At 41.5% G+C, this 27,670-nt stretch overlaps 1 long non-coding RNA gene across 2 annotated transcripts; it reads right to left on the bottom strand.

Annotated features, from left to right (window-relative positions):
* Window positions 1–780: 780 nt before the first annotated feature.
* LOC117832499 lies at window positions 781–25,306 on the bottom strand. 2 transcript variants are annotated; one of them, XR_004635195.1, is made up of 7 exons: window positions 25,175–25,306; window positions 13,616–13,732; window positions 8,897–9,172; window positions 8,715–8,803; window positions 4,090–4,318; window positions 1,977–2,087; window positions 781–1,828 (listed from the first exon to the last, which is right to left on the bottom strand). It is a non-coding gene; the product is annotated as an uncharacterized LOC117832499 (long non-coding RNA). The 2 variants fall into 2 exon arrangements; XR_004635194.1 differs by lacking the exon at window positions 13,616–13,732.
* Between the last annotated feature and the right edge of the window lie 2,364 nt (window positions 25,307–27,670).

A 27,670-nucleotide genomic window follows, 5' to 3' on the forward strand; every position in this document is an offset into this window, starting at 1 on the left:
TTCTGTTTAGATCTGATGATCTATGCACCCTCACACTCAGTCACCCTCCACAGGGTGTCAAAGTGTGCCTGGATTCGTTGATAGCAGCTTTGTTAAATCAAATTCAGATTTAGTCTTCCTATTCTGTCTGTCATGTTAAGTTTTTATGTACCACAACCTCCCAAAACGGGGGAAAACAGACATCTTCAGATATATATCTGGCCGGCGAAGTTAGGAGCCATCCACTTATTTTTGGAGTGTGAGCAATAAGGATCCTCCAGAGCTGTAATCTAGTTGACTGACAGCAGCACAAGACGCCTTTCTCCACACCTAACCAGGAGACATTCAGTAAAAGCAATGTGATTCATGAAAAGAGAACAGAGGCAGCAAGCGAGGTGAGAGAAATGCACAGAGCCACAAAGACATAAGAGAGAGGGAAGAAGATGAAAGACAGAAAGGTGTGAAAAAAAAATCCTCCTGAGATCTTGAATTTTGTTCTTCTTCCATTTTTGAGGTAGAACTTCAGTTATTTGGGGCCTCGCCCTGACTTTCTATTACTGTTACCTTTCTGTGTGCCCACACTCTGCAGGCTGTAAATGAAGCCATCTTTCAGTATAAGCCTCATGAGACAAGGTTTTAAAGATATGGTGTCATTGATTTGTTTAAGTCCTCATTGCACAAAAAGATGGCTTTATCCTGTGTTAACAAAAAAGACAAATGTATCATATGAAATACATAAAAAAAACTCTTCTTCTCTGAGGTAAAGATTACAGCTTTTCTGAAGCAATTAAGTACCCAATCTTTATTGATCGCAAAGCAACATTTGGGAGCAATATTTCAGTTAACATCAGAGCTCCTTCTAGACTCCAGGTATTAAATTAAGACTTCGCAATTTCAATTTCCATCTATCAGGAGATTTCAAGCAAAGAGGAAGAAAAAAGACAAAATGAAACCACACTCAGAGACGATCGATCATTCAAGGTGAGTGGAGTACACGCAAATAGTTCCAGACTCTCACTGCGGATATTACAAAACAAACTTTCTGAAGGATAAGGTCAGTTCAAGGAGCAAACTAGGCCACGCAGCATATCCTCTGGGTTTGAGAGGGATACATGCTCCAGTTTGACTGAATGCGGTGCAGAGTCCACAGGGACTGTGAGGGGGAGAAAACAAGAGCATAGATGGGTACAGCTGGGGACACAATTCAGCTCATCAGACTATGTTGTGCAAGACTTTTATCCTCACTAGACCTTAGTCTAATCTTATTTTGATGCTGGGTCACAGATCATTCTACCATAAACGTTTCCATAAACTAGCAATTTCATAGAGGTTAATAAAAAAGGTCTGATTCCATGTGAGCAAATAACACCTTGTGTCCTCAGACAGCCTTTACTCACAAAGAAATATCATATCATGCACTTTGTGCAACCACATTATATTTTTGTTTGCCTGAAAGTGAAAACAATCTTGCAGACATCTAATGAGTGCTTTGAAGTACTGCCTGTGTGCAAGGAAGAGGCCATTTCTACGCTTCAGTTTAATCTCCCAGATTCTAAAAAATACAACACTCCAGCTCAGTTGATATCAGGGAACCCTGTTTGTCTCTGAAAAGTATGGATATTGTAAGTGTCCTTTTTGTAAGCAAACATCCAGACACAAATAGAAATAAATCCATCCACAGGAAATGAGTTGCAGCATTTGGCTGGAAAAGTGGTGACACAAGTGTTATGTAGAGTACAGTCTGTAGTCCCTCATGGGTGTGGCTCAGAAGAGGCTTCTTTTGTTCTGGGAAGCTTTGTCCAGCTGTGATAGCAGCGATAAGCTTGAGCCTATTGTAGGGACCATTGTTCTAGGAAGAGAAAACACACAAATACAAAGTTCAGAACATCCAGCAGCCTATCATATCATGTTTATACATCATTTCTGATTACAATACCTTGTTATTGATTAATCATTATTTGGTAAACACAAAAAGATTTCATGAACTTTGGACTCACAAAGTTTTACTCTGCACACAGCTTTTTCTTTACTGGTTATCGAGGTCTCAGTGCTCCTCAACCCTGTCCTCATTAGACAGCAGCCCGTAGCTTGCTCCAGCTCCACAGCCACTGTGGAGGAAAGCAGGCAGTCTCCTCAATACAAACTTGTCAATCAATCTGATATAAAGCAGAGATATCACAGTTCCTGCTGCTGTCTAAAGGTTTTTCTCGTGGGTCAAACCACAGCTATTGAATTCTGTGCCACCAACTCCTTCTGAGTAGCAAGAAGAAAAGATCTATTATTTTGCTGATAAAGCGCATACATTCAAATAAACTGTAAAAGCAATACATAATGGTCAAAGCATTTATCATGTTTATCCCAGCAACCTGATCAAATGTCATAAAGTGTTCGAGTAACTCTGGTAACTTCTGAGGTTGAAGATATTGCTGCTGCAGATTTCCCCTTTGAAACCAGCAACACCCCAAGAAAACATGAGTGTCCAACTGCACCATATCCTCAGGCCTCTGGGGGGTGCATTGTTTCCAACTATTGCTTTAGTTTCAACATTAAAGAAAAGCTACTAAGATCCTTTTCTCACCACTTTGTTGGCATACTGCGTCGCAAATGTTGCAATGTTATTTTGGCATTGCAGATCCTGGGAGATAATAACTTCTGTGGATTTGATTATCCTCACTGAGGTTTAATCCTGAAAGACTTAGGTTGCTGTTTGAAACCAAAAAACTGAAACAAAATTCACAAGCCTCATCAAATCCACAAATCTAGTCAATTTAGAACTGGCTCCAAGTTGGAAGTGTTCGTGATACGCAAGCCTAGTGGCAGGTTGCTGTTCTACAGCCAGACACAACATATTACTGGCATTTTGGGTCTCCAATTGTAAAGTTATGAAATATCCATTTAACTGAGTAGTAATTCTGGTGGCGTCTAGAGAGGGTGACAGAGTTCAATCCACATTTCACACTTACTGCAACACAGACTGATATATAAATCATAGGCTCTGTGTTTAATCAATAAATGCTTATGCTACTGTCTCATCTAGCAGGGGGTTCCCAAACTTTTCAACCCACGACCCCCAAAATAAAGGTGCCAAAGACTTGCGACCCCTGTTGTCCCTCCAAGTGATTTAATGTGGCTTCATATAGCTGGTCTGCAGAAAATGACCCAACCTATATGAGCATGTGCCTGTGTTTCCTATGCCGTTATGAATTAACCCACTGCTACTGATGCTTTTGATCATTAACTGTTCACTAACCCTAAAATTAGGAGTCATCTGGCAACAAAGAAAGGCAGAAAACTTATTACGTTTTCTAATTTCAAGGTTTTATTTCAAGTTTAGCTACTATTTTTGTTGATATTTTTTTACTATAATGAATAAAAAAAATTATTTTTAGATTACTTTAAAAAAAAACATTCTGGAAGACATTTCACGACTCCCCGTTTGTGTCTCGGGACCCATCAGGGGGTCCCAACCCACTCTTTGGGAACCCCTGATCTAGAGCATGCAACAAGGTGCATTCTTACTGTTAATACACCAAAACATATATTTATATTATTTAGCATTCATGCTAACTTTAAGAGCACCGAGCCTTTGAGTTAATTTCTGACAAACATTATATGACATTTATACTTCCCCTAGACAAACTCAATTCAAAGTCACACCTGAAGTGCCTCTGTACCCCCACAGACAGCAACCTCATTATTTTTTACGAAAAGATTGTTTAACAAACGCTCCTATGACTGTCTCTTTTAAAAGATTCTGGGTAAACATCTCCACTGCCTCTCTAAATGCCCTGGACATAATCTTTAGCACCTTCATTCAATGCTCTCAGAACACGGAAAGTTTGATTTTTGCTCATTTCTTTTGCTTTTGTGACGACCCCTCCACACCACTAGGTGTGTCTGTGTGTCTGTGTGTGTGTCTTGCAGGTCTGGGTCATCAAGGTGATGGGCTGCACCTGGAGCAGGCGGTATAAAGAGCTCTCCCAGCCGGCGTGGGGCTCTCTCTCGTCGGGCACACCTCTGCTCTCACCCCGTGGCAGCACCGCAGCGCGGCGCGGCTGTTTTGTTTTCGTTGTGCACTATTATTTACTTTTGTAATAAATTTGTACTCACTTTTGTATACTTCGTCTCCTCTCCCGTTTTTTGTTGCGTCCTCGGAGCCGGGACGTAACACTTTATAAAACAGGTCCCTCCTCACACGTGGGGACTCAATACCACCTATCTTCTGACAGCACGGTGGTGCCTTCACTCGTGTCCCTCGTCCTTGTATCTTGTCCCAGCTAATCAAACTGTTCTTGCAGTATGATTGGCCTTCTGTATCTTACACTTTCTCTACCCAGTCCTGTAATTATAAAGCATAACAGCTCAATGTTAGACTGCTTTTCTTTTCTTCCACTTTCGTACCCTTAGACTTCACTTTACTGCAGTAAGGGCTCCTCCAGTATGTCTAAGTGTGTTTCTTCCTAACATTACATCAGTCTTTCAAAAACAGATCCATTCTTGATCCTCAGTGCAAGGAACTTATTATGAAAAATATTCATTCGTGATCAACATGACGTCAAGTATTGGTTGATTGCTGCTGTTTTGTAGCCTTGAGTTTTGACAATGAAGCCGTCCCCATGTTTAGTTAGAAGTAACTATTTTTGGATCAGAGTTGAAAGAAGCTGTTTGTTTCTTAGACTTAAAAGCTAGGAGAGCTTTTGGAGCAAAGTCAACTCTCCCTTTGCTCAAATTAGCTGTGATGACGCCCAGCAAACTTTTAATGGTATCCACCTGTGACTCAAAGCGGCCACAACCCTAAATATGCACAATTTTAAGCCTTTTTATAATCTTCACTGGTGAAGTATTGAAGATACTGTGTGGAGTTTTCAGCTAGTTATGAAACAGACTAAAATGAATCCTGATGCCCTTACATGAACTGTCCACATGACTATCAGGAAAAAAGATAGAAGACAGAACAATCCACTGTATGCAAACCCAGTACCCTCGAATCATGGGGATAATTCCATGTAACAGTTGATAGTCAGCAGAAGATTTATTTTTACCATTAGAGAAAACGACCTGCTTTTGGGCAGGAAATGAGAAAAACAGCTTTGTCCACAGGGGTTGCTAAAATTGACACAATTTAAAAGTTCCTCACAGTGCCTTGAAATATACACACTTTACAGCATGTCAATTAAATATGGAAATTAGCTACAGAGACCCATACCGCTCTGTATACCAGGGTGACGACATGTTTAATTCATTCTGACATAGGGCTCTATGGGGAGAGACCCCCCTTTGGAGTCGACCTCAAGTGGCTGTTCAAGGTACTGCAATTTTTGATATGGCTTAATTTTTCTGCCCTGGAGGTTGCTGCTAATTGTTGTGTTAGGCAGCTACCTATAGTTGCTATAACTGTGGGATGAAAGAAATTAAGTAAGATAAGTGTCACAGTATCAAAGACGAGACAATTTGAGTCAGTAAGAGACCGTAGCTGGGGTTAACAAACAATTTTTGGATATTTACTTGAAATGATTCAGCTAGATCCCATATGTGAGACTCTCTGGTTAGTTATAATGTTATGTTACTTAATAATGTTGATTAAGTGTGAGCTTGTTTTCAGTTTTAAAGGTATGCCCAATCGTCAACCTCCGGTCTAAAAATATGAATCCAATGCGGAAGTGCTAAAAACTGCAGTTCATCGAGGATCTGCTTGAGGCTGGCTCCGGAATACCGGAAACCACTTACACACAAATTAAAAAAAGATCATCTTTACAGCAGAAATAATCATGTTTACAGCCTGGTACAAAAGACGAGTGTAGTCTAGATAGCTCATTTCTCGAACGGCTCACACCTTGAGGGGGGTGAATTTTTTTCTAACGCGGCAATTTCGAAGATATTTAGATTACGAGTCTTCCAATGAGAGGCACAGCTGACTTGATTGGCAGGTGGGAACACTGTAGCTTTTGGCTAGGAGGCTCAAAGCCCGCCTCTTTGCATCACAATCAGTCGACAGCAGCAATATGGCTCTCGCCTACAATTTGCCTCAAAACAGCGCTTCAGAAACAGATGGGTGATGTCACGGATACTACGTCCATATTTTATACAGTCTATGGGTATGCCACAGTTGGAAAAAGTCACAGTTTCAAAAGGTCAGGTCATTAATGAAGTTGAAACTCTGTGTCAGCCCCTGTCAGTCATTTGTGTTAGGTTAATCAATATGCATGAAGCAGAGAAACCGTGAAGTGATATGCTTTAATGTTAGCTTGCTAGATGCAGTTTTTTGTAGAGCTGTTCCCAAGGAGGAGAGAGCGTAACAAGCAGTGTGTGAATACACAGAGAAACTGCTACACTTAGCTTCTTTTTCAGGTCACTCAGAGTATATTTAAGTGAAGGCTCCCGCTGCTAGCCTTTGCTGCATGGTGTTAGCGTATCTTCATAACACATTATGACGGAATATTTATCACCCTGTTTGTTAAAATTACAGACAGCAAGAAAGTTTATCGCAACTTCTGGTCGCTGAAGGAGAGTGACACTGACATGTGCGATGGAATTATCTTCAACTGAGAGAGCTTCAAACCAGTGGCGGCTGGCCAATAGGGGCGCTAGGGCGCCGCCCCACCACCCACCACAAGACATTTAAAATAAATAAATAAATAAATAAATTCAATAATAAAATAATATTCTGAACTGTATGTATATATATTTTTAGATGAGCAAGATTAATATTATATAGTTAAATAATTATTAGTAAAGCTGTTTCGTTCATCTGTGTTGTCTGATTGGTGACGTGTTTTCCCCATGGGGTTTCCCCTTAGACCAGTTTTCCCCGTTTTCCCCCCGGGGCGCAGAAATCTTTGGCCATAGACTCTCGTTAAAAGTTGTACATGCGCAGTAGCTCCTCTTCAATACAAGAGATAGGGCCATGTCGGGGCGCACCTTCCCTGCGCTCAGAGCTGAATGCAGCTTGATTTACATACCACCACCCTCCTGTCATGGGGCCGACGTCACAGCCGTCAAAGCGCGGCTGTTTGACAGGTCGAGCCGTGGGAGTAGGAGACGATCGGACAGAGACGCAAAATGGAGGGAGAGAAAGTAAATAATTCAGTGAAGTCGCTCAAAACATCAACTTTTGAGAGGAGAACGTACCAGGAGAAGCTCCACGTGAAAGAGCGCGGATCTGATCAGCCCAACATCAACATTAATCAGAAGTCCAAAGACAGAGGGAGACAATACACCCGGTCTTTTTAAACCAGAACCTGGTTTAGCAACAAGGCTCGGCTAACTGTATGCAGTGATGCTAATGCTTCATTCTGCTTTCCCTGCCTCCTTTTCCAAACGTCAGGATGTGACCCAGCATGGATAAAGACAGGTATTACCGATTTGAAGCACTTTTCAGAAAAGTTAAACTGGCAGGAATAGTAATGCTATTATTTGACAGATTATTTGTTAACAAGCATTATACACAGTGTAACAGTGCACTCTGCTGGCGAGCATGTAATATCATTACTACACACACATTAATTGGTGATACATGAATCATATCTACACCTCTTTCAATAAGTACTGAGACAATGATTAGCTTACACAGCTTATACAAATGGTAAACAGAAATCTTATTAATCAATGATCTACTGTAGCTATTTAGCCTACTGCACCAGTGACAGCATGAATACTGCAGTCATGAGACACCATCACCATGGTCACTTATCTATTACAGGTGATGCAGCAAGACAATGGAATGAATCTCGCTGAATCTGAGAGGTGCTTCTCAACACTGAAGAGAATCAAGATCTTCCCCAGGAACACAATGTCACAGGATCGTCTCAATGCATTGGCCATGCTCTCTATGGAGAAGAAACTTGTCAAAAGCATCCCTGACTTTAACCATAGAGTCATTGAGAAATTTGCTTCTCTCAAGGAAAGAAGAGCAAAATTTATGTACAAAAGTTAGAACAGTACATGACATTATAATGTTGCTTTTGCTGTTTTCGTGTATGTAAATACACTGGTGTGATACCTCAGACATTTACCAAAAAGCAAGCAAACATGTACTATTTTGGAGTTGTAGCCCCCCCTGGAGAAAACTCCACCAGCCGCCACTGCTTCAAACACTGAACCACTTTAGTTTAGTATGGAAAATAGGTGCTGCCGGTGAGGAGAGGGGGTAGTGGACACAGGTCCCTAATCTGGTCATCTAAGACCAAACACAATTTTGTAATCATAATTTTGCTCCAAGTATATACCCAGAACCAGTCACACTATCATAACAAAAACAGAAGCATTTACTTGGCAATATGGCAGAGAGGATTACAATCTTCTGAAACTTGGATTTACCATTCAAGTGTGCTCAATATAACTTGAGAGGACTTACATACACTGGCCAGTTTTGACCCATGAAACAGAGATGATGATTATTTGTGCAGTGCATTGAGAATTCTGTTATTGTTAACATGTCTTGGGAGCTATGAGCCATTTAACACTGAAACACACTTTTTATATCAGTGGAATGCACTTGTAAGTTAACAATGCAAATGGCTGGATGCATTCCATAGTACGCTTGGCAGGAACTTTAGAGGTCAATGTGGATTAAATAGCTGGAATGAAACATCTTCTCATTCAGTTACAGTGCAGCTAAAATTGGTATTAAGCTCTTCTTTGATGAAACAAAGGACCCTGTGGTGTGAAAATCCCATGGCATATGTCGAGACACTGAAGCTATCAAAACAAATACTTAGTAGCAAAATTTGATTTACCTGGTGTAGTTACAGGGCTTTAAATCAATGCATATTTTGGGGTTAGTCACATGTTCCATTTGCTTGCAGCACAGGAGACATCATAGCTTCTAAAACAGATAAAAAGAGTCAGATTAAATTTAGGTTAGCTGAAGTAAATACAGGCAGTCATATAATGGTTGCATTATGAATAATAGACTCACGTTGTGCCTCTGATGTTTCAGCTTGTTGGTTGTGAATAACAGAGACACAGTTCTGCGCCAGGCCGAGGCAGAGGGTACAGAAGGTGTAGCTGCAGTCTCCTGAACACACGCCAGAGCATACGTTCACACACATCTGGCAGCAGATGTCACAGCAGCGGTCAGAGCAATATCTCCAGTCGTCACACACACACGAGCAGCCGCCAGCCGCCCTGCTTTCCTCCTCACTTTGTAAGCACGGGCTGCAAGGCTTGCAAAACTGTAAGCCCATGGGCCTGTCTGTTAAAAACACACACGCAGACACAGAGAGAAGAGATATTGGAGGAAATCACTGCCTGGAAAAATTGTCTTCTTTTCAAGTCCAGAGTTGGAGTGGAGGATGTATGTACAAAAGGAATTCTGTGGAGGAAAAAATGCTGATAATTGACTGTCAGCCTGTCCTGAACATCCTGCAAGTTTCCAGTTATCTTGAGTAAAGTCCAAAGTTCTTGCCAAATGAAATATTTGCAGAAGTTCCCTGCGAAGAGCTTGACTAACTTTTATATGTAATGCTTGATGTCATACTGTTCCCCCCTGAGGCCTTCCTCCAGTCTGCTCCAGCATCTCCTCCCACGTTCATGAGACAAAGGAGGAAGTCAGCCTGAACAACAATTCAGAGAAGAAACTAGCCTTTCAAAAGAGCGTGACAACCTCAAACGTCACTATCAACACAGTTATACTCTGTTCACACAAACCCAAAATAATCAGAACACCAAAGAGGCATTTTTTCTGTCTTTTGAGCATGAAATTAAACAGAGGAGCTCTTTCTCAGGGCTACTTGTCACAGGGCCTTTAAGATAGGCATGGTTGTTAGCAAGGCTAATGAGCAATGTGACACAAATGAAAAAAACACTGATTTAAATACAACAACAGAAATAGTAGTCCAAGTTTCATACATGAAAAATGAATATACCAAGAATACACCATATGTCTGAGCTCGAAACAGAAACTGGTTTTCTTAAAATCACTTAAAGCTGCTGTTGGTAGGAATGGTGTAAAAAACTGTACTTTTTTCTGCTGGGTTTGGAGAAAAGGTCATAATACCAATACTAATCGGTACTCATCTGTAAGTGAAGTAATTTGAGATTATGGCGAAATCTCAGTTTTTTCCAATGCCTTTGTATCAAGCAATGTTATTATTCCCCTTGTTCCCGTTATCACGGACCAATCGGAGCTACTCCCCAAGCCTCTGTCCTGATTTGTTGAGAGGCGGCCCCACTACATCGCCCTGATTGGCTGGGAAGCCATTACTTCCTCATAGAACACGCACAACAATCTTCTGTAAGGGGGGTCACGACACCAGAGAGGGGAGGGGTAGCGTTGACATTCGAAATCTCTCTCAGAACTGATGTTTACATCATGACCACCAACAGCAGCTTTAATATTTATAACAACCCTCACTTTGCACTTGACATAAATTGAAATACATACTGACAGACATAAAGACAGAATTTTTCCCAGAGAAGGTGGGATTTTGTAATTTTCCAAGTGATGCAAAACAGACAAGTCGTTTTTACAAGAACAACAAATAATCATCATAACAACAATGACACGGTCATGTCAGAACACGTAGCAAACCAATCAGTTTATGATCACAACCAAGTTATGGTGACTACACAAATATGGAAACCACAATTTGCCAAATTGTTTTGCATGTATCAATAAATCAATCAATCAATCTTTATTTGTATAGCGCCAAATCACAACAAACGTTGTCTCACGACGCTTTTACAAACATAGGAGGTCTAGACCACTCTATGTCAAATTATGAACAGAGACCCAACTTCAAGACAGGGTAAGACTCAGTCTGACCCCACCTTAATCCATCATGAGCATTGCACATCAGAGCATTTAGCTTGTTACAGTGGCGAGGAAAAACTTCCTTTTAAACAGGCAGAAACCTCAGGCAGAACCAGACTCATGTTAGACAGACATCATGCCTCGACTGAGTTGGGTGTTAGTGGAAATTAAGTCATACTGCCATAAGAATATACATTTTTGAGCCTTTTACTTTGTTGCAAATGCAAAGTGATTTAAACCCCATATTTATTTGAAAATGACGCAATAACAACATACTACATAGGAGAGGCTGTGAGCAAATAGTTCAACTATTTCTGCATAATTGCAAGGAACTTAGAGATATCATTAGCTACAGTACACAGTAACATTGAAAGATTACAACAATTTTAGAATGATCTGTACAAAAGGGAAAAGGCTGAAAACCATCACTGGATAGCTGTGATCTTCAAGCCTCAGCTGACATTAAAAACAGACATGACTCTGTGGTGGAAATCACTGCATTGGCTCAGAGAACTTCCAAAAACAGTTAATCACTGCATCCACAAACGCACGTCAAAACTGTACCATGCAAAGAGAACATTAAATATAGACATGCTCATGCTGGCAACCTCTCTGGGACGGAGCTCATGCATGTTGGACTGAGGCAAAGTGGAAAACTGATCTGTGGTCTGAGGAATCAAAATTTGACATTCTTTTTGGAAATCATGGACACAACAATCCAGGTGGTCCCTCTCTTCTTTAGAGCAGAGGATGCTATCACACGACAGCTCAACAGTGGGCATCCTGTATGGGATGCATAATTGATCATGGCATGAGTAGCTTGCACATCTGAGAAGGGAACTGTTAATGATGAACATTATATGTGGGATGAATAAAGGACTATCTTATCTTATCTTACTATCTTATCTTATATATTCAGGTTTTGGAGCAACATATGCTGCCATCCAGACAACGCCTTTTTCAGGAAAGACCTTGCATATTTCAGCAAAATAATGCCAAACCACATGGTACAATAGCATGGCTCCGTAGTAGAGCTGTGGTGCTAAACTAGGCTACCTGCAGTCCCAACTTGTCATCCATTAAAAAAATTAAGCACATCATGAAACGGAACTACAACAAAGGAGACTCTGAACTGTTGAGCAACTCCAGAAACTGGTCTTCCCAGTTCCCAAATGGTCACAGAGTGTTTTCAAAATATGAGGTAAAGTAACACAATGGCAAACATGACACTGACCCAACTTGTTTTAAACTTGTAGCTGGCATCAATTTGAATGATATTTTACATTTTGTGGAACAATTTTCTTTTTCAGCTTGAACATTTTAAATGTTGTCTTTGCACTATTTCAGATTAAATGTAGAATTTAAACAATTTGCAAACCATCAAAATCAGTTTTTATCAACACTTTGCACAGCCTTCCATCTTTAAAATTGGGGTTGTATTCATTTTGAATAATGTTCCCCCTTGTTTTTTTATTTCTAATTTCATCAGAGTGTAATGCTGCATTACATTTCACAATGCAAAATGTCAGTGTATGGTACAATAAAAATTTTACATCATTGAAACTTACAAAGTAAATCCACATAACACTAAAATATGGTACATGTTATTGTAGAATGTAGATTGTATCAGACAGAAAATTATGTAAGAGATGACTGATCAATTTCAAAGTAACTGTGGCAGATGCAACATTTAATTTTATTAAGTTTTCAACTGTCTTTGAAAACGGATCGCTTCCTTCCAAAAACCAATGATCCTGTGATTAAAAATTCTACCCAGGAAACAGATTGGCTTTTTATTTTTACTTACATATTGTATTCTCATAGGAGCCTCACTCATCACGCTTAATCAAGGACAGAGAACAGACTACATCTGTTCACATGGCAGCTCTCCTGACGTTTTATTATTTCCCTTCCTTCTCCTCTCCGTCATTCTGTCTCTTTCTCTCTTTTACCCTCTTCTTCTTTTTTAGACACACACACATTTCTTCGTTCTCCCCATAACACAAATGTCAGCAGGCTGAGTGTGACAGGTGAACGACAATGAGGCAGATTTGACCTTGACGGGCTCTGAGAGTGAAGTGACAGTAATAAAAGGCTGTAGTGAGCTATTGTTGGCCCTGGGGCACCCATTAATGAATGACATGAAACAGGCGACAGGAAGGAGAAGAAAGGCTATGATGGAGAATAGGTGACAGCAGCCCACACAAGGCCCTCACCTGTGATGAGCTCGGCCAGCACCTTGCACAGGGTTCACACTTAAACATACACTTGACGACACACTCAGACATCTGCATTGAGACACACACACACAAGCATGCAAGCAAAGTATGGAGGTCTCAAAACACACCACCACCTACAAACACTCGCCGTCTGAGGACATTCTGTCAAAAGGGTGTGTTTACTGTAGAATAAATCACCAGCTATTTCATTACATTATTCATGCGCTAAGTAGACCTCCATGCACCCGAGGGCGACTTAGAGGTTTTTTTTCTTCCTCCCACTCACTCTAACTCTCAAACCCGGATCGTGCACTGATACAAACCCCGGTGACAATTCAGCTTTAATCCCCAGCTTCCCCTGCTGCAGTGCATCCTGTTAGTGAATTGTTGTGAGTGTGGAAATGAGGCTATTTCAGGGATTCGAGCATCTTATACTCAAAGCTCTGACAGAACAGTCTCAGGTTCCTGCACTCCAGCAGAATCTGTTGGTCCTTTCCACTGATATAATGATAATAATAGATAATGAATTGATAGGGGTGATAAGTGTCAGACCACTAATGGAATGCTGTACTTAACCTCCATAATCCCTTTGTGCCCTTCACTTAGTGTCAGGATAATTAGGTTACTGCTGGTGAAACCTTCTTTTCTTTCAGACATGACTTACCTACACACTCCTGTGTGGGCAGAGGACAAGATTTTTTTTCATAATGGAGGCATTTCAATTTTTTGTCCAAGAAGTATAGACCAATTGAGAGGATTATGGCAGGATGCAGGGAAAAATCTATTTGAAGAGCAAAAGAGGTAAAACAAATTAGCGGAAATGCCTTTGTTTAGTTTAGGTGACATACTGGTTAGCTATTAAAGCTAATGAACATCTGTGATCCATTTGCAAGAAGGACAAAAAAACACATTAGAATACTATATAGAGAGTATAGCTAACTACATACTAGCCTTTCCTAGCCTTAGGTGTTCAAAAACTACACCTGATAAACTTTAAATATCAGTCATCTCATCAAGAGTAGGTAATTATCAGTTATTGGTCTTGACTCAAAAAAATGCATTCATTTTTAATTAACTTTATATTCCATCCATCCATCCATCCATCCATCTTCTCCTGCTTATCCAGGTCCGGGTCGCAGGGGCAGCAGCCTCAGCAGGGAAGCCCAAACACTCCTCTCCCCGGTCACTTCCACCAGCTCTTCTGGGAGGATACCAAAGCGCTCCCAGGCCAGCTGAGAGACATAGTCTTGCCAGCGTGTCCTGGGCCTTCCCCGTGGCCTCCTCCCAGTCGGACATGCCCAAAACACCTCCCCAGGGACACTCCCGGGACACATCCTGACCAGATGCTCGAACCACCTCATTTGGCTCCTCACGATCCGGAGGAGCAGCGGCTCTACTTTGAGCCTCTCCCGGATGTCTGAGCTCCTGACCCTATCTCTAAGGCTGAGCCCAGCCACCCTGCGGAGAAAGCTCATTTCAGCCGCTTGTTCTTTCGGTCACTACCCACAGCTTGTGACCATAGGTGAGCTGGAGGTCACTGTTCGATGAAGCCAATAGGACCACATCATCTGCAAAGAGCAGATACGGAATCCCAAGGCCACCAAACCAGACACCCTCCGCCACTTGGCTGCGCCTAGAAATTCTGTACATAAAAGTTATGAACAGAACCAGCGACCAAGGGCAGCCCTGGCGGAGTCCAACCCCCACCGGGAACGAATTTGACTTACTGCCGGCAATGCGAACCAAACTCTGGCTCTGACAATACAGAGACTGAATGGACATAGCAACAGGCCATCCACCCCATATTCCCGGAGCACCCCCCAAAGGATACCTTGAGGGACACGGTCGTAAGCCTTCTCCAGGTCCACAAAGCACATGTGGACTGGTTGGGCAAACTCCCATGCCCCCTCCAGCACCATCCCGAGGGTGTAGAGCTGGTCCAGTGTTCCACGGCCAGGACGAAAACTGCATTGTTCCTCCTGTATCTGAGGTTCAACCAACAGCCGGACTCTCCTCTCCAGCACCCTAGAGTAGACTTTTTCAGGGAGGCTGAGGAGTGTGATCCCCCTATAGCTGGACCACACCTGCCCTTTCGTCCACCGGGGAAAACTCCAACACACAGGCAGAGAGCTTGGGAGCTATGAGCATGCCCACACCAGCCCTCCGCCTCTCACCAGGCATAACTCCAGCAAAGAAGGGAGGATGGATCCATGTAACCAATTCGAGCTGGGCATGACCGGGCCCCATAGTTGAAGGCCCGGCCACCAGGCGCTCGCCTGCGGGCCCCAACCCCAGGCCTGGCTCCAGGGTAAGGCTCTGGTGGCCCTCTAGACAGGGTACACTTGGTCCTGTTCTTTTTTCCCATCAGGTGTCTTGGGGCCGCACTTTGTCTGTCCCCTCACCTAGGACCTGTTTGGCTTGGGAGACCCTACCAGGGGCAATTGCCCCCGACAACATAGCTCCTATGATCATTAAGGCACTCAAACTCCTCCACCACGTTAAGGTGGCGACCCATGGAGGGGTAACTTTATATTATTTAATTGAATTCATTTATTTGAGAAACATTTATTTTACAAGTTTAATTGTCTAGCCTGACTCATGCTCAAGCTGTTATAATGGAGAAGGCAGGCCCATACCAAAGCCAGTCACCAGGGGGATCTCTGAAAGTTCCAGCTTCACTTGGGATAGCTGTTGTTCTGTCCATGATTTTTTAAAATCCATGAAATCTCTTTGTGACTCCTGGACACACCCACAACTGTTAGTGGCTTATATCTTCAAGCTCTCCCCCAGTCTGGTCAGAACTAAAGAAGCCTTTCAGAGGAGAGGTGAAACATCTTCAAGAATTTCTACCAGTCCAGTTGCATTACGGATCAAGCTTTGGACTATCATGACCTGGATGACTGAGAACCTTCACAGACATATTAAAAATCCATGCTTTAGATCAGTGATCACATGATTGCTTTGCCCTTGGCCATGCTCTAATTTGGTGACTGAAAGTCTTGAGGCTTGCATAGTCTCTGACGTGAGGGAACTAAGTTCCACTTTTCTTTTGCTCTTACTGTAAATGCTGACTACTTGACAGTAGTTTTGCTCAATCTAGCCATACATCCACCTAATGTCTTATTCCCTTGTCTCCTTGGCATTTCTCCCTGCAGAATATCATACATTATTTAAAGCTCCTGTCAGGAACTTTCTGTTTGTGTTGATTTCGATGTGCTCTGTGGAAGAAGTGGTGCCTCTTATCCCTTTGCTGAGCTTGTCCTGTACATGCGTAGTGTTTTCTGATACAAAAATCTCCACCTGTTTTATGTTAACAGGCAAATATAATATGTTTTGTGAATATTTACTGCAGAAATAATCAAGAAAAATAAGAAAAGGCTATTTTTTTTAAACATGCCATCAATCATCTGGCCTGACACCTACTCCCTTCCAACAGCTATAGCATTTAAAATTACACTATAAAAATAGTCAGTCTTGTTGCAGTCCTTATTGCTTTTGTAGGTCATAAAGAAGCATCACTGTTAATGACTAACTAATCCCTGACTAATCTTTACAGATATCTGCATACATACACACTAAAAAGCAAAAACAATCTTTTAGATCTTTTATAATTTGAAATAATTTAATAATGTTGTACAGTTTTATTTGTTTTGCAGACATGTTCATGCACCGCCACCGCTTAAAGCTCCTGTGAGAAGATTTTAGCTAGCTCTTAAACAGATTTAAATAAATACTGTCGCCTTTTATGACCTATAGAAGCAAACAAAACCATCAACAACAACACTTACTTTTTGTGTTGTTGTTTTCAATGTCTGTCACCATTGCCACAGGGTCCAGGCCAGACAAGGACATTACGCAGAATCAGCCTCTGTTTACATTTTCCAGGGCAAAGATTTACAGAGAGAGTGATAACGTTGACTGTTATAGGGCAGGAAGAGGAGTTTTTTAAATCAGAAAACACTACCTCCACATGTACAGGACAAAATAAGCATACAGATAAGACGGACTGCTTTGTCCACAGCGGGCGCCTAATACACCATTAAATAAAAGTTTCTCAGAGGAAGCTTTAAGTTGCCACTCTCTCTTGGCCCATATTCATTATGCAGCTATCACCTTAAGCCCTAAAAGTTTCAATTCAGAAATTGGAGGTGGACAACGCAGTCCAAATTCTACTCTCAGCTTCACAACATTTATTCTTAGTCAGCTAACTAAGCTTGACTTTTAACATATCAGTTCTGGACAAACTTTAGCTCTGCCCAATCTTAAAAATCTATATGTTCTGGGGAAAAAAAAAGACGTATCCTAAGAAATAACATGTTGGATGGTTGTGATTAAAGTTCCATCACTTCAGTACCGGGCACTGCCTTTAGCCGATGGCTCAAGATAAGGGATGAGTAACCGTTTAAACTGTAAAAACTGTGAGAGATTTACTTAACCTGTCAGAGAAGATTTGGTAGTGCTAGGTGAATTATGAAGGTTGGGAGGGCACACTGTATAGAAGGAGGACTCCAACATTTCATAGCGATCTACAAGACACTCATATTTTACCCATGCCATCCCCCAAGGGCTGTACTCCAGGACCCCACACTGCTTCATCACTCTTATCAACTGGGAGGGAGGCAAGACGTAATTGGCAGGTAGCATGTCATATTCAGGAATGACGGAGGAAAGAAACAGAGGAGAAAGATGTTGCAAGAGGAGCCTTGGTAGGAATTGGTAAGTGTCTTTTGTCAAGTGGCGTCACAGATATGGTTTCTACATCATCTCTTAATGGCTTGAGGCGATCCTATCAGTTTTCTCCCAGTACCAGTAAGTTTGGGATATTAGTAAGAACTTTTTGATTGATTGTCATGAAATTTTACAATTTACATTTACTACTGCCTCTCTCAGGATGAATTTGTGAACTTTGGTGACCTCTTGGCATTAGAATAGAACACTGAAGATAAACAGAACCTATGGGGGAGAGAACGTGGGTATTACACACACCAAAGGGCAAAGAGCAACTGCAGACTCAGCTTCCGTTTATAGACTACACACACTATCAAAATAGTTAAACCTGAGACCCTTGAGTCAAAATTTGACTTTATAAAACAACCCTAATATCCATAAAATGCAATTTGCCACACATGCTTTCTCGACCAGTTGTATAACTTGTTTGAGTCAGATGACTTTGTTTCGGTTAGGATGAGGACACGAATTGAGAATATGCACTTCTTAAAGATTGGAATGTTATCTCTACTCTGTAACATTTGCATTCAGCCTTCCTGGTGGTGGTCATACCAATATTCAGTGGTGTTACCAAGAATTCTGGGCCCTATGACACGATCTCACATCAGGCCCTACTATCACAGCCCAAAGCAACCCTGCACAATTCCTATAACCAAACCTCCATTACACTTATGATCCACCAAAAGCTTTAAATAAATACAGCCCTGTGTTACACCCTGACAAATGAGGATCTACAGCCATGTAAGAGAAAGTGTGAAATTTCCTCAGCAACATCTGGAGTCAAATTAATTTGTACAATCGCCTAAAATTTCATACACATTTCATATGTGCTGGAAGGTATAGGGAAGAACACACTGTTGTAATAAAGTAAACAGACTTCATCGTATTCTCTGCTCAACTTCTCTAATTTATTCAGTTTAAAAATGATAAGGTACATCAGAATTATGGAGTAAAAATATAGAGATTGTAGTTTTAATATGTTGTTATTTTAATAAATCATTGATTGCAATGCAATTAAGATAGGAAAATAACGTGTATTTTTTTAATGTATGCTATTTTGATCCTTTCTGAACACCATAGTTATGTTACTGCAGTGTCTTCCTGCTGTGATGGAAAATAACGACTCTACTGCACTTCTGAATGGCAAATTTCAATTAAAAACATTTCCATACAGCTCAGTTGACAAGTCAAAAGTTATACGCACTTTGTGTGAAATGGAATTAACATATCACTTTAGTACTTTGAGTTAAGCCTGGTTTATACTTCTGTCGAATCGACGGCGTACCCTATGCGTGTAGGTCAAGCGGCAACCTCTGGTCTCAAACTATGAAGCCCATGCGGAAGTGTTATAAACTGCAATTCATCGAGAATCCACTTGAGGCTGGCTGCAGAAACACCGGAAACCACATAGACACCAATTCAAAAAAGACAATCTTTGCAGCATTAATAAACATGTTTACAGCCTGATTCAAAAAACGGCTTGGCTCTACGTAGCTAATTTATCTATCGGCACACACTTTTCGGGGGTGAATTTTTTTCTGACGGGACAGTTCAGAAGATATTAAGATTACGAGTTTTTGCCCAATTAAGGACATGACTGACTTGACTCCCAGACGAGAACACAAAGCTGTTGGATAGGAGGCTCAAACCCCGCCTCTTTACGTCACACTGGTCGAGTTCCGCATTTCCAATATGGCTGCCGCCGTCAATTGGCTTCAAAACAGCACTCAGGAACAGATGGGTGACGTCACGGATACTATGTCCATATTTTATACAGTCTATGTTGTAGGTCCAAATGTAACTATGCATTGGATCAACACAGACCCCAAGCCCTGTGATTGGTCTGCTCAGCGGCATTGTATTCCCTGCATTTACAGCACTTCCGGGAGTGTATTTCATCTCCTCGGATGTGTCCTCTATATTCTTCCCTGTAATCATTGCTTTAACATGTATCAGCTGTATATTAACATAATACGCACGGAATTGCTGTAAAAAAGTAAACAGAGAAAGCCGTGGGGCCGGAAACAGGTGACCTGACTATCGGAGAGACCACACTGCCCTCATTGCTGCTCGACAGAACACATCCACGCAGAAGTATGTAGTGCTCACGTCCGCATCGGCCACTGCTGCGTAGGATCGACACAGAAGTATAAATCAGTGTTTAGAGTAACCAGGTACAAGCTAAGAATATAGGTGCAGCTAAATGAGATATATGTAGCAGGCAGTCACATCACAAAAGTCAGCAGAGCATTATTTTGGAAAGTGGAAATTACCAGTCTACTGGATGAAACTAATTCAAAGATGTGAACTACAGTGCTTGCAAAATTTGTACCCACTGATTGTATGCCAGTCAACATTGTGGACGACCTAAACCTGGTTTATGAATCTGCATTGACCCTACTCAGTACTGGCTGATGTTAAAATGCAGTTGAATGAAAGCATGTATGAAGCATACAGAGCATTTTAAGACAGACATGACGGGACACGGAAGTGTCAACGTGACGACTTCCGTTACCCAACAACAGTAAACGCTGGCGAGAAGCGCTCAGAAAATGAGGTCGTGGGCGCTACCTGCACAAAAAAAGCCGGCAGTGGACACACCACCTCTGGCTTCTTTGCAAACATTTACATCGTGACCACCTACAAATGAAGAAATTAAACTAGTCGACCAAATCACCACCTGTTTTCTGTCCCAGGCTGTGAAGGAGTTCAATTTGGCTGTAAAAATGGACAGTGTAACAAAGGAGATTCCTGGGCATTTTGAGCCAACCTAAAGTGGAAACTTAAAGGCTGATTTATACTTCTGTGTCGAACTGACGGCGTAGCCTACGCCGTAGGTCTGCGTAGCTCCCGTACCTACGCAGAGGCCTACGCACGTAGCTGACGTGCACCTCCTCCAAAATGTAACTCCGCGTAGAGCCGACGCGGACCGCAAGCCCTGTGATTGGTCCGCTCGGCGGCTTTGTCTTTCCCGCATTCACAGCACTTCCGGGATCCCGGACATCGGCCACACATCGGCCGTGTATTTCATGTCCTCCTCTCTATTCTTCATGTAATCATGTCTGTATGATAAACAGCAACATGTATCAGCTGTAGATTAGCATAACACGCTCTGAATCGATGTGGAAAAGTAAACAGAGATCGTAGCGGGCCGGAAGTAGGAGACCTGCTATCAGAGAGAGCACACTGCCCTCAGGCGTTTCGGCGGAGAATTACTGCGCGACACGGACACATCGACGCAGAAGTATGTGGGGCTCATGTCCGCGTCAGCCCCTGCTGCGTAGGGGCGACGCAGAAGTATAAATCAGCCTTAAGGAACAGCATTTTGCACTTCTGCATTGGCTTCATTGTGCAACACAGGAGGTGGCTGTGTGACCTCAACACAATATTAAACACTGTTCACCTTCACACCAATGAGCCTCTCAAGCATTTTTTTTTAACCACTAAGCAGCTACTCCAGACCAGCTAAGGGTTCAGTGCCAACTCAATGACATTTTATGAAGTGTTGTTAAGTAGTGAAAGAGTAGTATTGATTGCCCCACCTAGACCTCCAGTCTGTCTGGAGATTTGAATGAGAACCTTTTTCAGAGACATGCTTGCTTAATTTCTATGCCACAGCCGCTCAAGGACAGACTGGCCATCTGGAGTTGTTGAGGACCTTTGAGCCTGTGGCGACTCAAGAATCGCTGAGATGAAAAAACAGACGAAAGAAAAGAGTGGTTCTGTTTGGATTTCCTGATTAAGACTATCCCACTGGGTCCACGGAAGTGCCCATGTGCAGAGGTCATCAATTTATACCATCTCTGGAGTCGCATTGTTCTTTGTCTTTGCTATTACTTTGGCTCATTATTCTTCTGTGTGTATTAACCAAGTAGCACACACAGACAATGATGTAATGCTATTTAATTTAGGTATCACATTGCGTACAGACCTTTACTTAAAAAAAAAAAAGGCTGAAGATGTTTTGGCTGTACATGTGCAGACAGTCTGCAGCATCAGGGCTTGTTTTCGTAGCTAACCAACCTAGTTAATGTTGATCATAGAGCATTCTCACATTAAATTCATAAGACAAGTAAACACCTTTTCAAAGCCTCTGTGACGAGCTTCTGTCTGCGACGATTTGCCTGTAATCCTTACAGCCAAATATTTCACTCACTGTGAATATTTGCTGTGGAAAACTTAAATAAAATAAAAGGGCTGACTCTTCAGTGTGCCGTCTATTGTCTGGTCTAATACCTACCCCCTCACAGCAGTTTCAGGCATTCAAAATTACAATAAAGTTGCCAATCTAGCTAGAACCTGTCTACACTATATTTTACTTCCAAATGTAAAGTATATGGTGGTTTTGATACTGAGAGCTGCAAAGGAGGGGCACCATGACAGGCTTTTCATTATGACTGATATCATCTGTCCCACTTTCATTTACAGTTCAAAGTGATGGACAAACACTCAGGGTGCACTGAGAGACCATGTCATCAAGTTGTCTTTTTGAAGAAGTGTTTCTTGCACTTGACAAGCTGGCAGTATGTTTCTGTCTCTCTTTTGCCCGTGGTGAGACATGGAGATCGATTATGATTGGTTTCTCAGCAAGTAGTCAAGCTGCAAGATTGACTTGGTAATGTGGGTTGACATAGAGATCAACATAGCCTACTCAAGCAGCTAGCAACAAGGAAGCACAAAATAGCAACTGTTTGTTAGCTGGTGGCTGCACAAGTCCTCATTTGCACTCATTAAACAAAACATCCACCCACGGCTCTGCTGTGGCAACATACTAGTCCTCAGAAGCAACCTAGCCACGACTCATGTATTATGGCATTTAGACTACCAAGCATCGTGCTGAGTCATACTCAAACCTCTGCTTAGAACTCCATATGCCATCCTCAGAATTTACTGGGGGACCAAATCTTAAAACCTGACTTTAACAGTCCTGTTGTTCCATCAGTGACTGTAATGCTTGAAAAAAGGCACTCCGTCTCTACTCACAATGATACTGTCGCTGGTTTGTTTTCTGTACTTTCAGTGTAAAATCCTGCAAGTATTAGAGATTACATTCTTTTGAAATCAAAAAATCTAACTACAAAAAAACAAAAAGTGATTCTTCAACTGAGTGTCAGCAAAGTGTATTTGCTGTTTTCTGTGTTAGGCATCTGAAAAAGCAACATATAAGTTGAAAGACAGACGCGCTGCTACTAACTTTAGCACAGCTACATTCTCCCTATCTACGTTTGCCGAGACCACGCTCTCTTCTGGAGCTCGTCTGGCATCCAGCGCTCTCTCCAGCCCATTCATCAAAAGGACCAGTGCTCTTGTGAGTAAGAAGATTTATACACCATAGACGAGAGGTGGAGAATTAGCCCAGATTTATGAGCACAGACTGCAATGGCATGGCACAGGCAGCTGCTACTTGACATTTGGACAGAAAATGTGCAAGAAAATTGGAGACGGGGGGGAAACAGGAAATTGGAACAACAGAGAGGTGGAGGGGGATGGAGAGATGAACGAGACGTGCTGGTCCAGGGTATAAAAAAATATAGTATATGATTGGAAAAGCTAAATTGCAGCAAACATGGCTATAGAGAGATTCCTTCATCGCAGTCTATTAATGAATCAAAATATTTGTTTTTGGACAGATGTCAGCAGACATTTTTACTTTATGTAGAGCTATTAGAGGTTAATGGAAAATGGATGTTGAAACATTATGTTGCAATGTAATGGCCTGAAGGTCTATAATATGAGAGAGAGAAAGAGATAGTAAATCAGAAACATCTTTTACTTCGGTTCTTAGGGTGGTTCCTCATATAGAATTTGGATTACCAGCTCACGTGGAAGAAAAGGCGGATGATTTTAGTCAGACAGTAAAAAACAGCTCTGTCTCAGTGGGTGTTTGGACCAAGATGCATATTTTCAAGCCCCCAGTTCATCCTTTGTTCTCCTCCCTGTCAAATATGACATGGTCCCATTACTGCTGCAGGTCAAAGGCTTAAGTAGGTTAACTTTCCAAGACTGCAGGGATAGAACACATCAGTCAGTGTTCCCTGCTGCAGCAGATTTGGTGGGAGTTGTAGTAAATATCAAGATTTACTAGGCTAGAAAGAGATAGTTGGTTTATTAACTGCTGTTTCTAAGCATCCTATCACCTTTTCACTGTAGATCCCTGGACCCCAAGAAAGCAAAATCCCCCTTTTTTGCACCGGAAACATTTATTTATGCCATGAAGTTTGACATTCTAAATTTGGGCCTAATGGGGACACCATAAAACATAGATATTGCCTCTGTGGCGCCACCAATTGGCATATCGGTAACCACATTCAAAACGCTAACTCAACATTTTTAACATAATTTTTTGGGTAGAAAGTGGAGAGGACATTTACCAAATCATGTCAGGATTGGGAATTGATCCTGTGACCAGTGGGTTAAGGACTGTAACTTTTGTACATGGGGCACCTGCTCTACCAACTTAGCTAAACCAGCGCTCCATGCTAGCTCATCTTAACTACTTAGCTTCCTGGCAAACAACAGCAATATACCCAGCATTTACCCTATTGTGCAAATGTATCTATAATTCTTAGTCTATACAATGTCTCAACAGATGTGTCTTATAAAACTTTTTTAAACTTTTTTTTAATTAGGCTGTAAACATGATTATTTCAGCTGTGAAGTTTGGCACTAAAGAGGATTCCTTGGCTTTGCAGTCAGCCTCAAGTGGACACTTTAGGGACTGCAGTCTCTTGTGCTGTCATTTTCAATGATAGAGGTTGCTGCGTGGGCTGTACAGACTTTTAGTGTCAGCCTCTAGTGGTCAATCAGGGTACTATAGTTTGTGGCACGCTTTATTTTTCTGCCTTCAAGGTTGGCACTTTATTTTAGGCCTGTTATATGTTGTATTTCTGGAGAGGTGTGTCAAAGCACTATAGGCAACTTGAGTAAAAGTAGTATGCTAGTAATGCTTTAAGGACAAAAAGCATACTGTTAGAAAGTCATCTTGAATAACATTAGATGACTGGATGACAGTAATTGATACATTAGATTAATATGTATATCATATCAAATGGACTGAGGATTTTGTATGTTGTGTCGATTCTGGTAACCCCTTTGTTTGACATCAGTAGCGTAAAACTGCAATTCCCATGAGCAACATCACCCATTGCTGCAAAGATGTGGCTCCAAAGCGCTCATTTGTTATGAGAGCAAATTAATGGAATACAGATTTTTTTGATACTACTTTTTTTGTTCAGGACAACTTTTTCCAGCATGCAGAGTAAAGAGATGATGTATTGATTTGTAGCTATGTAAATTATTAACTGTAACATAACAATAACAAAACTTTATATGCACCAATTTTAGGTTACTGTCATGGTGTGCGCCACAGGTCATAATAATGTGAAAATGCACATGATTTTGCAGAAAACATAACAAAAAATAACCTAATTGCAGACAAAAATCACTAAATATTCAATTACACCAAAAATACCAAAATAGCAAAACAAAAACTTACTTTACAAAGTCCAAAGTTCAACGATGTCCAACAACTGGAAATCTAAATCAAAAACCCTCTGGGGAGCAACAGGAAAAACACAATTCTTCACTAGTGCCACTGGAGAAAGATGTAGTAACACGCAGAAGAAAAGACCCAATGACACAGAAGAAGGGAAAACAGAGAGACTAAATAGAAAGTGGGTAATCAAACGCAGGTGTGAAAACAAGACACAGGTGAAACAAATAGGGAGCAATCAAACTGAAGGAAAAACACAGAAAGTGAAACTAGACTGGACACAGTTAAAGCATATTACAAAACAAAGCAGGGAACAGTACACACACATGGAGCACAAGAAAACAATGATACTGTCTCATAAAATAACACAAGAAATGACAGCTGGATAGCACTAGGACAACTAAAGCAACAAATGACTGAATAAGACAAGAATACAAGAGAAACACAAGGTAACAACGTCAATCTGGAAACCAAAAAAGAGACCAAAAAATAAAATAAATATGATTCAAAACTAAACAAAAGCAAATCACAATAGATTTAACTCTTTCATCTTTTGAGAGCAGTGAAACATTCTCTGTTTAAAACAATACTTAAAGCTAGGGTTGGTAGTCATGGAAAACTAGCATGAAATTGAATGTAGCATTTCCTCAGGACTCCGTCTAACCCCTCCCCTCGGAGGTCCTCCAAATGACACCTCCGCTCACATGCACTGGCGCCGCTGATTCGCGACCATATGATCGTGACTGATTCAAAACCAGTCCTCAAGCACATCGTTTGTGTTTTGCACTTTGTCAACTCATGTCTCACTCAGCGATAAGAAAGAAACAAAACATTCTCATAGTGAAAGTTAAAAACACAAACAAACATGGCTATTGTTAGTACTCACAACTATCATGCCAGTATTATCCAGTTGTACTGATGACACGATATCAGGAGGAAAGCTATAATACATATACATTTTCTGTAGGACTTACTAAATGTCATTATTTTTTGTGCTTGTCAGAGCCCCCGTGGTGAGAGCTTTTTTGGCTCTGATCCAGACTACAGTCCTGAGCAAAGCACCTCATCGGGTCAGAGGGGACAGGCCCAAGGTCGAGCAAGAGGGGCAGTAAATAGAGGCAGGGGAAGCAGAGGCAGGAGATGGTGAGTGCATGCCGGGAAAATGTACGAGCAGGAGGCGGGCAGAACAGCAGGACAGGATTTGATTGGTTTCATATTTTGGCTCCTGATGGCAGGGATTGGCTGGTGTTTTCCCAGGTTTACTCCGGATGTAGATAGCAGCTTTTTTTCGCTCTTTTTAAAGAACACATTTTGTATTGATTGCCATCGGGACATAAAGATCATTTTAACCAGTTTAACAAAAAGTGTATCTAAATCTGACTACCAACCCAAGCTTTAAACAGAAAACTCCTGAATATCAACTCATATTTTTGCGGGAAATGTGACCCCAACACGGGCAATAAAATTCTGTATGAAGATATAACCAATCTTGTTGCTGATAATCTCATTTTAGTATGTAGGTCATGAAGAGGCATCAGCATCAGAGTGACACAATTTCATAATCAGTAAAAAACTCCTCACAGTGCCATTAATGTTGCAGCTGCAGTACATTTCCGACACCAGGATCTCAAACAGTCTGAAATGGTTGGTAATATAAATTTTGCAGTGATGTCTGAAACTGCAAAGTCACAAGCTGTTAAAGTTATCAAATTATTGAAGAAAGAACAGGTGTAGTGTATCTTCTTATTGTAACCAACACTACAAAAGTACTATATCTGACTGATGTGTCGCAACAGAAGAAGTGAACTTGAAGATGTAAAAGGTACAAAAACAGGATACTTACAGCACAAATACCTTAAAAAATATACTTGAACACAACACTCAACCAGTATCTTTCTGCCACCTGCATCTTCAAAGGAGCACACACTGAGTATAAACAGATCTAGTGCTGAAAATGTCCTAAAAAATGTATAAACTGGCTTGCTGGTATTTCATTGAAAAGCCTTTTTCCCCTTATTTCTGACTACATCATCAGAGGAGATGGATGCAAATATATCCGCTACATCTGAGGATAGTAGGCATTATACGTTGTGGTGTTACTCTGTTTACATGCTAATAAACATAACTATTTCTAGAAGTGTTACACAATCCTGAAATAAGGAACAGTGCTTATCAGGTGGGGTCCTCATTATCTATCTCACCACCTATATTTTGCCTTGTAGGTGTTGACAGCAGAACATGAATGCCCTGGATGGTCTGCACCAGTGTGGGTCACTGCCTTTTACACTTGGGTTTAGAGGGCATTTCGGAACGGCTGGAAGACCAGACAGGGGTGACACCAAGCAAAGAGAGGTCTTTCAGGCCATGCCGTGTATGCAGTCACATCCACTCTTACTGAATCGTTGTGAGGTGACACGGAGAACCACATACGGCGGTGGGTGCTTGCCCTCACGGCACACGTCCACACTCAAATGGAGCTCAAAACTGACTCACAAAGTC

Source organism: Notolabrus celidotus, chromosome 20, assembly GCF_009762535.1.
Source record: "Notolabrus celidotus isolate fNotCel1 chromosome 20, fNotCel1.pri, whole genome shotgun sequence".
NCBI classification, from domain to species: Eukaryota; Metazoa; Chordata; class Actinopteri; order Labriformes; family Labridae; genus Notolabrus; species Notolabrus celidotus.